Source organism: Pelodiscus sinensis, chromosome 27 (genome assembly GCF_052426305.1).
Source record: "Pelodiscus sinensis isolate ZL-2025 chromosome 27, ASM5242630v1, whole genome shotgun sequence".
In the NCBI taxonomy this organism is placed as follows: domain Eukaryota; kingdom Metazoa; phylum Chordata; order Testudines; family Trionychidae; genus Pelodiscus; species Pelodiscus sinensis.
Genome location: NC_143078.1, coordinates 8,041,111 through 8,053,309, shown reverse-complemented (window position 1 = coordinate 8,053,309; position 12,199 = coordinate 8,041,111). Strand labels below are relative to the sequence as shown.

Here is a 12,199-nt window from a genome sequence, read left to right as displayed (position 1 = left end):
ATAGGGCTTCCCATAGGCCAGATTTACTTTACTTTTCTGGGGTTCTAGAGTTAGTGGATTTTGTGGACCCCCTCCGGCTCTGGGATGGGAACAAAAAAGTGAGGGGTTCAATGTGCAGGACATGGTGAGGAGGACAGTACCTGGAAGGGAGTTTGGGGGCAATAACGCAGAAAAGGTGAGAGGATGAAGTGCAGATTCTGCAAAGTAAAGTTGTATCCCTCCTCCTCACATCTTCCCTCGCTCCAGCCCCAGGATCCCCCCAGCCTGATCCCTTGCATCACCTCATCCCCCTCAGTGCAACCCCTACCCCCTCCCATCCTGCCCCACATCCTTCTTCAGTTAATGCACACTAGCAGGGCAGCTGGGGTGAGGAGAGGTGGGGAGGGGGAAGCATAGTCTCTTCCCTGCGTGGCCCAGCACTTTGCCTGCGGCTCCGGGCCTGGGAGAGGCAGAGCCCAGGGCTGGCGCCAGCCCTGCTAGGCACAGTGGAGCACTGGGAAAGGGACTCCCTGCACCCACACACAGCTTATAGGGAGCAGCGTGGCACAGCCCGGGCCCCAGCATGCCACGTGCGCCGGCTGCACAACCTCGGCTCTGCAGAACAGGCCCAGCCTCGCGACCCTTCCAAAGGAGGAGGCAGCTCCAGGGACGCACATATGCCGCTTGTGGCACGTGCCAGGGGTTACTGACCCCTGGTCTAGAAACATGCAATAACCATGAGTCCATGGGGCTGGTTGCAGCTTCTCCAAGATCCTTCTATTAGCCTATATAAGTCATTATTCAAGATCATTTCTCATTCTTTTTAGGGTCTATAACAATATTAGCCAATGAAGCCCTGGAATCAACATACAAGGTTCAAATCTAGCCCAAGTTTCACATGGCAGTATAAGATACATGGTTTTATTTTAGATCTCAAGCCTCTTTCTCTCTTGCGAGAACTGACTTTCATTTCACTGTGAAAGATTATGAGAACAGAGACTAAATATCTTTGCTCGCTTTAATATTTCAGCCTTGCCACTCGAGTCACTTCATTTTCACTCATCATATCTCGCTGAGATATGGTTAGAATGTTTTCAAGTTAATTGAAGCTATTGAAGTCACTGACTCAAGATCAATGTATTTGTGGTTCAGCCTTTAAGACCTTCTACAGTACTGGGATGATTTTCAGGATGGTTATTAGTGAGAGTACGCTGCCAGCCTGGAGAATGAAGTTATTTGATCCACAACACAAGAAGAGCTCAGGGAAACTTGTGCTGTTCGCTCTGCTATCTGCTAGAGGCACTCAACCAGATCTTGGAAGGGACATTTAGAGCAAAACAGGAGTTCAGCCTCCCTGGCCTATTCTGACCATTTCTAGAATGCCAACAAAGGGCAGTTAGTTTCCACAAAGTTCTGGAAAACAGACAATACATTGCAACCAATGAACTCATTAGATGTATGGTAATGCCAAATTCTCACACCAGAGTAAATGCAGGACCACAGATGTCGCTGAACTAGACACACCCAGCACAGAGTTTACCAGCAGCTGGGAGCAGAACTGGATGGTCAGACCAGCTGAGGCCCTGGGGCATCACACTCCACAGCCAGCCAGGATGCTGGAGGGGCCAGGAAGGCCAGGGGTGGGGGGGGGGGGAGGAGGAGGGAAAAGAACGCAGAGCCTACAATTGGCAGAACTGTAAGTGCTGGCAGGGCTTACAAGCACCACTGGAGCTCGGGGGCCAGGCACAGAAGTGCCAGGTAGCTGGGGAGAAGAACCCAGCTGAGAGGCTGACTCCCTTTGGACCCAGACCTTCCCTGGTCTGACAAACTCCCTTGTCTGGGACTGGTCAGGTCCCCAGGGTGCTGGACCAGGGAGGTCCAACCTGTACTGCACAGAGCTGGCTCTGAACTAGTTACCTAGAGAAAAGGCTACCCTATAACTATTTCCACCCCCACTGCCAACCAGGCATAGAATCATAGAATAATAGGATTGGAAGGGACCTCAAGAGGTCATCGAGTCCAGCCCCCCGCCCTCAAGGCAGGACCAAGCTCCACCTGCAATGCTTCTGAATAGGGCTGTAAAAATCCCATTTAAATAACCAGTAAACTGATAAAATGAGGTCAGGGGGAAGGCTTCAGGCCCCCTGCGGGCAGAAACTACTCCAGCCCAGCTGCTTCCAGCCCCACACAGAACTGCCGGCTCTCAACCCACGTGGGCTACGAGTCAGCACCCCAAACTAGGGCCCAGCAGGGGAGCTCCCCAACTACCAGTTAATTGTTACTCAGTAAGCATCACCTATTAAGGGTTATGCTAACCCATTAACATCCCTTACCCATCTCTCCCCTTCCAATTCACCAAGGCATTTCACCAATAAGAAAAAACACAGCCCTATATCACTAATTTATACAGCTCAATGCATTTCAGAAAACATGGTAAGTATCTCAGGTACAGCTGGGGGTGGATTCCACATAAGTTAAGTGACTGGCCCAAATGGGACTGGAGTTCTTACTGGGTTGCAGTGATTATTGATGTCCATGAATAACTCATCAGAAACGTATGACTTAGACTGATCACTCAAGTGGGCTAGTCTGAACTGGTCTCTTTATATTGTCCCAGTAATTAACTCCGCTGTCATAATGTTCACTTAGTTTTTTTATTGCATAAATGACAATGGCTAAGTGTAGCAGCAGTGGATAGTCTATTCGGGGAATTAACTAGATGAACAGAGGATTGATGCACAATGTTCCATGTGTGTCAGTCATACAGTATCTATGTACAGCTGGTCTAAAAAGACCAGTACATAACTGCAAAACGGATCAAAGAACTTCTGATGCTTCTAGCCAAAATTGTAAAGATGCTCTGCCTGTCCACATACAACCTAAACTTTACCTGACTGCTATGCATGTGTATTTCATTTCTGAACCTAGGAGAAAAGGTTAAAAACTGTTTTTAATATGTTTGAATGAATAGTGACTGGGGAAAAAAAACAAAAACAAAAAACCACCAATGGTCCTTAAAGATTTGGTTCAAGGTCAACAAAGTAGTGAGGGAAGTTAGTAAGGATTTTCCGTTCCTTTCTCCAAAGGTACAGATAGTGTTAAAATGATGCCTTCCCTGACTGGACACTTTGAGCTTTTAAACTGTTTTATAACTACATGGTGGCTTAATGGATCATTGGAGGTATTTAAGAGCAGGTTAGACAGACATCTGTCAGGGATCTTAGATATTGCTTGGTCCCACCGTGAGGGCAGGGGACTGTACCTGATGACCTCTTGGAAGTCCCTTCCAGTTCTAGCATTCTAGGATTCTAACACAATAAACCAATGTAGATGTAACAGTCTAAAAGAAAAGATAACTTCGCTACTAAGTAGTGTATTTTATTTTTAAAATTAGGGTGAGGCTGTTAGGATCATGAGCAAGGTTCTTAGGGAGAAGGGAAGTGGTGGGGGCTGGAGCAGCTCACCACCTGCAACAGGTAAGGGGCTGTTCTAGCCTTGTAGGGGGTCCCACCACAGACAGGAGCTACTCTTGTCATGCAGAGCGGCCCCTGTCTGGCAAGCCCCAACGCCCTGCAGGCAGGGGCAGAGAGGAGAAATGCTCTCGTTGGGCCTCAGCCGGGGAGGGGGGGGAAGCACACGCACCATGTGCCTCCTTTAATCAGTTAATAGGTTAAACATTATGTTTAGACCATTACATCAATTTAAACAAAAAATAAACAAACAGGATTTTACATTCCTATCCTGGATGGCCTGCATCCTGATGCTCCACTGGTTGACTCCGCCACTTGGAAGAGCTAATACTTAACTTACAATGAATAGCCAGCTCTGAAACAAGCTGTATTTGCATTTGATGAAGAGTTAAATATTTCCATTTGGGTGTGTCTGAAAGGCTTTAAGAGTTCAAGAGAAACGCCCACATAATCCAGAAATGAAAGTGAGATCTTTACTGTGCACCAGAAGGAGCCACTCTGAGCTTTTGACTAGGAATTTAGTCATTTTTTTTACTCTAATGAAAGACTCCAATGGTTTCCCATTTTTCTCCCTAAAAAGAAGTCTTGCCAGCATTTTGCTTGTTATGATTGTCATGGGACTCCGAACCACGTAGCTAAACAAGAGTACAAGTTACAGAAAAATTGGATGGACAATTCTGCAATATTCACATTGACAGATGACTCATATGGATGTCTATAAACAAAGGAGGAAGCCAGTGCTGTCTCTAGGAGACGGGCAAAAAGAAAAAAAAAAACAAAAACCCAATAAAATGCAGTACGAGCAACTGGTCTCTGCTTTGTAAGGTTTTCCGGCAACATTAGCAGCATTTGTTTTCTTTACTGTCGTGAGGTAATGTACTCCAATTTATGGAACTTCTCTGAATATTTCCATGTGCTATTCAGCATCATCTTCTTAAATCTTGGATTACAAACCCTTTAAGGCAGCCATCTAGTATTCTTGCATGTGCCCTGCATCACATACACCTCTGGTGCTCTAGAATCATTTTTTAGGTCTATTTCACTAAGAGGACTGTTGCTAGCTAGAGTCATATGGGGATTCATGGAAATATCTTGGAACCCTAAGTCAGTCCTCACTACATTAGAGCTGACAGTAAGTATGCTTTGCAGTATTTGACAAAAGCTTTCAAAACATTATTGTAAAATAATTACATTCATGTTTTCCTGAAGTTAAAACCCTACCTAAATGAAGACTTGATGCCTTGGAGACCTGAACACCAATTACACAAGTATCTGGGTTACAATTCTGCTTCTTGGGAGAACATTGCCTGACAACTGAATAGGTATTGTCAATGTAAGAACTAATACAAGTAAGCCAATTTGGAATGCCATTTTCCTCTCTGGGACCGCCTGTGCATATTTCTCTCAACTAAATTCTGTAGAAGCTCAGACACTAGCTCCAGTAATAAAATAAAATTAAACATACGGGTAAAAGGGAAAGATTCTATAGACAAATACATATGGGAGAAGAGACAAGCAACTGAAGATCTTTATCTTTTACTCTTGCATTGTACTGCAGGATAAAAAAGATTGGCAAGGAATTTTCATGTTCTCATATACCATCCTCGTCAGCAGCAAATAAGTCTCATCCAGTACTTCTAATAGGACTCTTGTACACACACACACACACACACACACACACACACTTACACTTATATCTGGGACACTCATTTTCCATTTATTTTGAGGAAAGACTTCTGTAGTTAGAGGTACTCCGTGGTGATCCTTTGTTAACCTAGTGTTTACTGGTGACTTTCACTAGGCATAATCTACTTGCACTCAACTCAGTATTTCACTCAAGTACTAACCCAATTACAGTAACCTTCTAATTCCAAGAAAGGGTCTACCATAATGCAATAACTTGATCAACAACCAGATGCTGTTGGGCTGCACCACTCATGGCAGAGTCCAGATGGGCCCCAGCTGGAGCAAGTTGGAAGGCAGCTGAGGGTGGGGGAGCCCGCCTCCGGCTGCCCTAAGTTCCCACCCCATGCAGACTGCCAGAATGTCTGCACCAGAGCTAAACAGATAGCTCTGCAGCGGCGGAGCTTACAGGGAATTTAGGTCATCACCCTCTGCAAATAAAAGCTGTTAGTGCTACTTTGTTTCTTTGGATAAAGACCTTCTGTGTCAAATAGGAATTCTGCTCCACTATGGAGGTTTGTGGTCTCCCACCCAGAAAAGGGCCAATTACACAAAAGTCTACAGATCAACACACAAGAGATAGGAAACAAGTTTGAACTGTGTTAACACACTAGACTCTTCTCAACTTACTGCAAAAATGCCCACAGAATCTGAGACACACAGATCACTAAGCCAGCAAAACTGAAAGTAGGAACATTCAGAGCAAAGCACCAGCCCCAGAGTCTGGGGTAACTAGATATGGTGGAAGGAAATACAAGTTTCACAGTGATTGTTCTTCTGAACACCCTCCCAGCACAGATCTCACATTGGCAGGCCCAGTGTAAGACCTAAACAGAAATGCACTTAGACATTTAATCTGGTGCACAGCAGAAGCACTTAGCAAGAGTCCCTCAGGCTAGCTTAAATGCAGTAGTACCATATTGGGGTTTGGAGGAAAGATTCAGTCAGAATCCAGCCACACACAGTATATCTATACTGCACAAGGCAGTAAACCTCAGAGCCCAGGTCAACTGATTTCAGCTTGAGTAGAAGGCTAGAGGACAGCTGTGAAGATATTCAAGCTCCGTCTGGATCTTGGGCTTAAAGGCCCCTCCTGCCTGCTGGGTCGGAGAGCACAGGTTCCAGACAAATCCAAAAAGAGTTTACATTGCTATTTTAGCTCTGTAGCACACGCCTGAGTCACTTGATCCAGGCTCTGAGACTTGCTTCCAAGCATCTTCCTTCACAGAGTAGGCCAACCCTTGGGACTTGGCCAGTCAAAAACCAAACATCAGGGAAGGGCAGACAAATAAGCAGTGGCAAATTTTTAAAGTGCTTCTACACAAATGCTAGGAGTCTGACTAATAAGATGGGTGAACTAGAGTACCTCGTATTAAAGGAGGAGATTGACATAATAGGCATCACTGAAACCTGGTGGAATGAGAAAAATCTGTGGGACACAATCATACCAGGATATAAAATATATCGAAAGGATAGAGCAGGCCGGGTGGGTGGCGGAGTGGCACTGTATGTGAAAGATAATGTAGAATCAAATGAAATAAAAATATTAAATGAATCAACATGTTCCACAGAATCGCTATGGATAGTAATTCCATGCTCCAATAATAAGAAATTAGCAGTAGGGATATATTACCGACCACCTGACCAGGACAGCGATACTGACATTGAAATGCTGAGGGAGATTAGAGAGGCTACCAAAATAAAGAACTCTATAATACTGGAGGATTTTAATTATCCCCATACTGACTGGATACATGTCACCTCAGGAAGAGAAGCGGAGATAAAATTTCTCAATGGCTTAAATGACTGCTTCTTGGAGCAGCTGGTGCAGGAACCCACAAGGGGAGAGGCAATTCTCAATTTAGTCCTGAGTGGAGCGCAGGATCAGGTCCAGGAGATAACCGTTACAGGACTGCTTGGGAATAGTGACCATAATATAACAATTAAGATTCCTGTGGTGGGAAGAACACCTCAGCAGTCCAGCACCCTGGCATTTAATTACACAAAAATGAGGTTAGTTAAACAGAAATTAAAAGGCACAATGACTAGAGCCAAATCCCTGCAAACTGCATGGAAACTTTTTAGAGACACCATAATAGAGGCCCAACTTAAATGTATACCCCAAATTAAAGAACATAGCAAGAGACCTAAAAAAGAATCACCGTGGCTTAACCACCATGTAAAAGAAGCAGTGAGGGACAAAAAGGTATCTTTTAAGAAGTGGAAGTCCAATCCTAGTGAGATAAATAGAAAGGAACATAAACACTGTCAAATCAAGTGTAAAAATTTTATAAGAAAAGCAAAAAAAGATTGAGGAACAGCTAGCCAAAAACTCAAAAAGAAAAAAAATTTTATTAAGTACATTAGAAGCAGGAAGCCTGCTAAAAAAAAAACCTAGATGATCGAGATATAAAAGGAGCAATCAAGGACGAAAAAGCCATTGCAGAGAAACTAAATGATTTCTTTGCTTCAGTCTTCACGGCTGAGGACATTGGGGAGATTCCCAAATCTGCACAGTCCTTTGAGGGTGATGAATCTGAGGAACTGTCCTGGATTGAAGTGTCATTAGAGGAGGTTTTGGAACAAATAGAAAACTTAATGTTAACAAATCTCCGGGACCGGATGGCATTCATCCAAGGGTTCTAAAAACTCAAATGGGAAATTGCTGAACTATTATCTGTGGTTTGTAACCTAGCCTTTAATCTGCTTCCGTACCTAATGTCTGGAAGGTAGCCAACGTGACACCAATATTTTAAAAGGACTCTAGAGGCGAACCTGGCAATTACAGACCAGTAAGCCTAACTTCAGTAGCGGGCAAATTAGTCAAAAAAATTGTAAAGAATAAAATTGTGAGGCACGTAGAAGAACATAATTTGTTGGACAAAAGTCAACATGGTTCCTGTAAAGGGAAATCATGTCTTACTAATCTATTAGAGTTCTCTGAAGGGGTTAACAACATGCGGACAAGGGGGATCCAGTAGATATAATATACTTAGATTTTCAGAAAGCCTTTGACAAGGTCCCTCACCAAAGGCTCTTGTGTAAATTACATGCCCATGGGATAAGTGGGAAGGTCCTTTTTTGGATTGAGAACTGGTTAAAAGACAGGAAACAAAGGGTAGGAATAAATGGTAAATTTTCAGAATGGAGAGGGGTAACTAGTGGTGTCCCCCAAGGGTCAGTCCTGGGACCAATCCTTTTCAATTTATTCATAAATGATGTGGAGAAAGGGGTAAGCAGTGAGGTGGTTAAGTTTGGTATCATCAGCAAACTGTTTAGGATAGTCAAGACAGAAGCAGACTGTGAGGAACTCCAAAAAGATCTCACCAAACTGAGCGATTGGGCAACAAAATGGCATATGAAATTTCATGTGGATAAGTGTAAAGTAATGCACATTGAGGAAAAATAACCCCAACTATAGGTACAGTATGATGGGGGCTAATTTGGCTATGACAAATCAGGAAAAATCTTGGAGTTATCGTGGATAGTTCTCTGAAAGTTTCCACACAGTGTGCAGCGGTGGTCAAAAAGGCAAATAGGATGCTAGGAATTATTAAGAAAGGGATAGAAAATAAGACAGAATATCTTACTGCCCCTGCATAAAACTATGGTATGCCCACATCTTGAATACTGTGTTCAGATGTGGTCTCCTCACCTCAAAAAAGATATTTTGGCCTTGGAAAGGGTTCAGAAAAGGGCAACTAAAATGATTAGGGGGTTTGAAACAGGTCCCATATGAGGAGAGGTTAAAGTGACTGGGACTTTTCAGTTTAGAAAAGAGGAGGCTGAGGGGGGATATGATAGGAGGTATAGAAAATCATGAGTGGTGTGGAGAGGGCGGATAAAGAAAAGTTATTTATTAGTTTCCATAATAGAAAAACTAGAGGACACAGAATGAAATTAATGGGTAGCAGGCTTAAAACTAATAAAAGAAAGTTCTTCTTCACACAGCGTGTAGTCAACATGTGGAACTCCTTGCCAGAGGAGGCTGTGAAGGCTAGGACTATAATAGAGTTTAAAGAGAAGCTAGATAATTTCCTGGAGGTTACGTCCATAAAAGGCTATTAGCCAGGGGATAGAATTGGTGTCCCTGGCCTCTGTTTGTCAGAGGCTGGAGAAGGATGGCAGGAGACAGAATCGCTTGATTATTGTCTTCGGTCCACCCTCTCTGGGGCACCTGGTGCTGGCCACTGTCAGCAGACAGGCTACTGGGCTAGATGGACCTTTGGTCTGACCCAGTACAGCCGTTCTTATGTTCTAACATCAGAACTGCTCTCAAAAAGACGACTGGAGACAAATGTACGCTTCACAGCCTTTGCTTAGAATGCTCTCTACAACAATTAACACCAAGTGGATGTGCAGCCATGTTCATGGTCAGCTGTAATGGACAAATGATGAGGAGAATTCAAATGTAACAGCATTGCACTGGTACCCAAGCAATATCAGCAAAGCCAATTCAGCAAAGTTACTCACCCACCTAGTTTTGTTACCCATGGAACAAACTATATTGTCCCTTTCCCCTTTAAAAAATGATGACCTGAAGTACAGGAGGTCCCTGACTTGTGATGTGATTGGTTCCGGAGGAAGTCACAAGTGGGGGGCATCAGAACTTGAACCTGCATTTATGGTAGGCGCCATGAGCCATCGTAAATACAGGCCGACGATGGAAGTTAGGAGTTTCTGGCCCCTTCTGCACTTATAAAAAGAGGTTGCAAGTGGTTTTTTTATTGGAACTCAGGTAGTCACATCTTGGGGCCTCCTGTATTGAGTGCATGGGGCAAGCAAGGGTTCCTAAGACTAACTGCACCTGCACTTGATGGACAAAGCTTGTCATTCACGGGTGCTTAAACCTCTACCTCGAGAACAATGAAGTTTTGCTATGACAAGTGAAAGTGTGAACATTGCAGAAACCCCCTCATGGGGGGGGGAGGGGGAAAGGAGAGGGAGTATTTTATCAACAAACGTGCTGACAGTCTTGTCGCTAAAAGCTGCATAGTAAAGACATACAGGAAATTCCAAATAATCTAAGTGTCAGCACCTATTAACCCCAGACATCTGCACACAAAGGTAAGCAAGTCACCCCATCAAGAGTGAAGCACAAAGCAAGACTGACCTGTGATCTAGGGTATAGAAGAAGTTTTCAGTCTGCATTTATGCCTACTTGTCAGTTTCCACAGCAATGCACAATATTTCAGAAATCTCAGTTGGGGCCTGGAAGCACTAAGGACATAGCAAAATTAACAAGTGTTTGCTTTCACCATAAATCTGTCCTGTTAGATTAATTATTCCTCTGTGATCCACATGCATTCTTCTGTACAAGTGATCCACCAGGAGCAGAATAGCTGTACCAAATGTAGGGTTTTCTGGGGCCATTTACATTATAAATATGCTTAAGAGCAAATATACTTTCCAGCAAAAAAATGTGCTCCCAAACCACCATACCCATGAAGAGTCCGGTTCCTGGCTCTTCTTTCTGTGAAGCCAATATGCACCTGCTTATTGGTTAATCGTTTAGTCGAGTACACTATTACATCCCTAGTTGAGATTACTTACACGCCAGATCATCTGTGTTCCTACAGAGCCTCACAGAACCTGCAATAATGTACTGTCGCTTAAGGTCCTCTCTGTTCTTTATAGAAAAATAAGACTTGGTTAGGCAGGTTTGGATTAGGCACCTATGTCATTAAAAAGTATCTGAGCAACATGCTTAAACTCATACAACATCCAACACAAGCAATGGACGGGTCAACATTTCCAAGATCAAGATGGAATTCTACTGGTAAACATTAAGAAATTGAAGTTGAGGTTCTGACCATTATGAGCAAGATGCAAGTCAGATGCAGAGCGAGTTCTACTGAATTCCAATGTTGGTCTAGCAAGCAGGCTTTCAGAGTCCATAAGGCAAAGCCACTGTCCAGCCCATTCTCATTTTTACAGAATAGTAGCACACACAATGTTTCTCCAGCGTGTCTAGTAAGGGGAAGATGGAGTCATTAACAAAATACCTGGCAGTAAGGTAAGTACTAATCTAGATGAGCATGCTGTTGAGAGGGTAGGGGTTAAAAGGGGGGGGGGGGGAGGAGGAGACTATCAGGAACAGCACAGGAAGCAACTAGAGTGAGTGTACATTTGCAGCTTGATTTTTCAAAAGTGTTGAGCTCCTTCAGATCAAGAGGGCTCAACAGGCATTGGGATGCTCTGTACCTCTGGGAAAAAATAAACTAGTGTGGACAATTATACTTTGGAGTGATGATTTCTCTCAGTATGCTATTGTGACTAGCAGCTCACTAGCTTTGTTTCTCTAATCCAGTGTTTCCCAAATGGTGTTCCGTGGAACCCTGGGGTTCAGAAGTAAAAATAAGGGTTCTGTGAGAAAATTCCATTAAAGTAACTTTTTTTAATTCTAAAAAGTGATTTTTGTTTTTAAATGTACAATTAAACTAAATGTTGATCTCATGACTTTGTTTAGCATTTGTTTATTATTATCATCATCATCCTTATTTGTGTGTGGTCTACTTTTTCAGCTCCATATACAAGACTTATTAGGGGTTCTGCAAAATTCTTTCACATTTAAAAGGTTTCCGTGGCCAAATAAAATTGGGAAACACTGCTCTAATCAAAGCAAGCAGGAATTTCTTGTCAAGAGCCATACTACAGAATTGCAGATTTGGGCTTATGACTATATTAAGAGTGTGCTTAAATCCTCTTATTGCTTTAATAATGTGCCTGCACAACTGTTTATCACCTGCGGGCATTTTACCACGGTGTTACTGACCTCTGCTCAATGTGGTGTGCTAATCAGCTTCTCTGCTGAACATGCCCACTGAAGCTAGAGCAAGGACGGAAGAATTTCAGAAAGCTCCAAGGCAGGGCCAGGGACATGGACTACTAACCAGTACAGAGGTGCATGCTGCCAGTGGGCAGGCAACCCCCCAGAGCAGTGAATGACAGTGTGGCGCGCCACACACTGGCAGAGTTAGGAGGAGGGGCATTACTTACCTTGTAAACTAAGAGAAACACATGGTGGGATGCCCAAATTTCTCCCTGCTTCCTCCCTGTTGCGGGTA

General features: G+C 43.6%; 1 protein-coding gene across 1 annotated transcript in view; it reads right to left on the bottom strand.

The window, feature by feature from the left end:
• DSTYK (dual serine/threonine and tyrosine protein kinase) overlaps positions 1-12,199 on the bottom strand; it is a 70,832-nt gene that overhangs the window by 29,376 nt on the left and 29,257 nt on the right. The gene's annotated exons all lie outside the window — the stretch shown is intronic.